The 3,450-nt window shown below is 47.2% G+C and overlaps 1 non-coding gene and 1 pseudogene across 1 annotated transcript; both read left to right on the top strand.

The window, feature by feature from the left end:
• The first annotated feature begins 402 nt into the window (after positions 1-402).
• On the top strand, positions 403-475 carry trnaf-gaa (transfer RNA phenylalanine (anticodon GAA)). The gene has a single exon. It is a non-coding gene; the product is annotated as a tRNA-Phe (tRNA).
• A 1,353-nt stretch (positions 476-1,828) lies between these two features.
• Positions 1,829-2,624, top strand: LOC131344130 (polyadenylate-binding protein 1A-like; annotated as a pseudogene).
• The last annotated feature ends 826 nt before the right edge of the window (positions 2,625-3,450 follow it).

Genomic DNA, 3,450 nt, shown 5'->3' on the forward strand with positions numbered 1-3,450 from the left:
ACCACGGGGCCTTAAGCCGAGACCATTCAAGGTCAGTGACCGGCCGCGAGCCAAGGCCGAGCTCCCTCCTTCCTTGGGAATGGTTAGATGTCTCCTGTAGAGCTGGTGAAGTGGAAGGCGTGTTAGTCGCACGGCAGACCATTTGTAGTGCCCGTGCCAGGCTTCCTCCTTGTCTGGCCGAATGACTTGGTCATCTTCTTACCACGCATGCGTAACCCCACCGGCGCCCTCGGGTAGCGTGGGATTTGAGTGGTGTAAGGCTCCCATGCCTTCTGTCTATGCCCTTAAGGAAAAAGCTCTACCGTTTTCAAAAGAAGTTTGCCTCGCCGGTCTGGACGTGGTGTGCAGTCGTGCCGACAAAAACCTGCTCACTCGCACGTACAGGAGAGGCCTGGCAGAGGTGCCGAAATAGCTCAGTTGGGAGTGCGTTAGACTGAAGATCTAAAGGTCCCTGGTTCGATCCTGGGTTTCGGCAGCTGGCGGTAGTGTAGTCCACCAGCACAGTTCCGCAACTTATGCCTCAGACTTGAAAACAGCAAAACGTGGAAATAGCGCAGGATAAAGATCTGAAAGCCCCCTGGTCTGAGGCGAGAGCAAAAAACTAGTATGCTACAGAACTCTTAGGTTCTTGTTGAACGCTTAGCCTGCACCCTTCAGTTTACGTGACCGCATGCCTCAATACCTGCCTACAAATCATTGGCAAGGTAGCCTCCTAGCCTGCATGCCATTAGAAAACCCCTGCTTTTGACAAGGCTCCTTGGAAGCACTGCCACCCGATGAGGTGGCCGAGAGGTTAAGGCGTTGGACTGCTAATCCATTGTGCTCTGCACGCGTGGGGTCGAGTCCCACCCTTGTCGTGCGTGTGCTTTACCGCTATGCGCCACACAGCAGCAACTGAATGCTCCCCCAGACAGTCGTGCAGCGTGAAAACAACAGTGATCCGACTACTTTGAAAATCGTGCAGTGTGAACTCGGCATAAGTGTTCCACAACCTTGGGCTGCATTCCCATGCTGGTTGGACACACATGCTGTAAGTTCATATGAACAAGCCACTTCAACAGGAGGTGGAGGATATGGACAGCCAATCCACATTTCAACTCTTTGGAGGCGTGGGTTCAAATCCCACCGCTGCCAGGGTGGCCTTTTGTTCTTAATATTCTCCTAGTGCATGTTCCCGCTCAGTGCTTAATTAGTAAATGAATAATTTCCGGAACAAAACCAGCAGTCTCTCGCCGCTGTGACAAAACGGTGGTAGCGCAATTATAAAGATTATAAAGATTCGTTGCTGAATGGTCTCATGTATTATTCTGTTCCATATCCATGACAATCGTGAAATTAAAAAAATAAAATAAATCTCTCTCTCTCTATATATATACATATATATATGTGTATATTATATGCAAAAGTTTAAATGCAGCTTGAAAGAGTAGTGTTTACGTTAGGTTAATATCTATGCATTGAAAATATAGTCAGTGAATTTTTTTTGGGGATTAATTGCAGCTCAGCCTCTTTCCTGTCCAGGCCTATACAGTGTTTCTATATTAATATTAAAAGCCATTTTGAATTGGATTCATTATTGGGGTTTGGAACTTAACTGTTTAATGTTAACTGCTTACATGATGTCATGAGGTCATGTGACCAACTGGCATCATGTAGAATTCCGAATTCTGTTCTGAACATCACCTGATGACGTACATAGCAACCATCCTCAGACCACCTTTAGCTATCGACAGAGAAACAGTGCCCCTTGTGTAGCAGCGAATTTACACCATTTAGCAGTATTTTACAGCGTTTAGCAGCATTTCACCACTTTTAACTGTTTTATACAATGGCTGCACTGTTTGTGAAAGATCTTCACCCTGAAGTATCAGAGGTGATACTTTCTAATAGATTTAGACCTGCAGGACACGTCCAATCTGTCCACATTTGCAGGGACAGGAAGACCGGCTCTCTTCTCGGATACGCGTACGTCAACTTTCGCTATCGAGATGACGGTAAAACAAACCTTTTCTTTTTTCTACACTGTTTCTTACCTGTTTTTGCAGCAGATTTAAGGCTACATGTGTAACTTCTGTAGTATTTTATAGTTTTACTATATGGATATGGTCATGTTTTAAATGGTACTAAAAAGATATGAAAAGATATTTGGATGAGTTATATATAGACTATAATAGACTTTAATTAAAAATGAATGGCTTATTTCTGTTCCCTCAGCTGAGAGAGCCATCGATATGTTCAATTTTGAACTCCTCCTGGAGAGACCCATGCGTGTCATGTGGTCAAACTGGGAACCCACCGCCAAGCCCATCAAGGGAGGGAACATATTCATCAGGAACCTTGATTGGTCCATTGACTGCACCTCCCTGTTTGACACTTTCTCTGTGTTCGGGAGGATCGTGTCATGCAAGGTTCGAGCTTTGAGCTGTTATATATGAATATATATATATGAATAGCTGAATATCTGAGTTTCATGATTAGTGTGTTGTTGTGTGTTGACACGCTGTGTTTCTCCTGAAGGTTGTGGAATCAAAAGGTTTCGGGTACGTTCAGTACGAGTCAGCGGAGGCGGCGGCGCTGGCCATCGAACGCTGAACGGAAAACTCCTGAACGACCGGCAAGTGTAAGTCACGTGTAAATTAGTGTCTTTTTACCAGCCAGGGTTCAAATATCAGGATTTCTTACATTCCTTTTTAAACTAATTGCATTGAACTCTTTATATTGTCGAAACAGAGATATGTTTGGTCTTATGAGGGTATTTCAGTCAACATCAGGTGGTAATTCCGCTGCCGAGGACATAACTTTGAACAGCAGGGTTTAGATTCTAAGTGCAGCTTCTCTGTTGTGTTACAGCACCATCGAGTACTTCAGGTCTTGGGAGGAGCGCAAGGTGGAGGTGCGCAAGGTGGAGGTGCGCAGGGCTGAGGAGAACAAGGTGGAGGCACGCAAGGCCGAGGAGGCCAAGGTGGAGGTGCTCAGGGCCGAGGAACCCAAGGTGGAGGTACACAGGGCCGAGGAGCCCAAGGTGGAGGCACGCAAGGCAGAGGAGCCCAAAGTGGAGGCACGCCCCAGTTCCCAACACCAGGGCAATAGAAAATTTATCAAGAAGATTGGCCACACCATCCACAGAAAGTGCCTGCAGAGAGCACCGAGCATTGTGCAACACTGCACAATGTACCACCAAAACTGCTCCAACCAGTGCTGCCTCCCTGGTTTGAAAGGAGCACCCCGGCTGTTGAGACACCTTGTGCAAAGGACACTGTCCAAACCGCCGAGGCATCTGCTTCAGAGGACATTGTCAACACTGCTGCCTCACAGAATGTCCGTCCCGCCGAGTCCCCTGCCCCAGTAGACAATGTGGAAGCTGTTCAAACAGCTGGCCCAGAGGACTCTGAGGAAGCTGTGAAGACAGCTGCCTCAGAGGGAACTGTGGAAGCTGTGGAGACAGCTTCC

This window comes from Hemibagrus wyckioides, linkage group LG23, assembly GCF_019097595.1.
Source record: "Hemibagrus wyckioides isolate EC202008001 linkage group LG23, SWU_Hwy_1.0, whole genome shotgun sequence".
Taxonomy (NCBI): Eukaryota; Metazoa; Chordata; class Actinopteri; order Siluriformes; family Bagridae; genus Hemibagrus; species Hemibagrus wyckioides.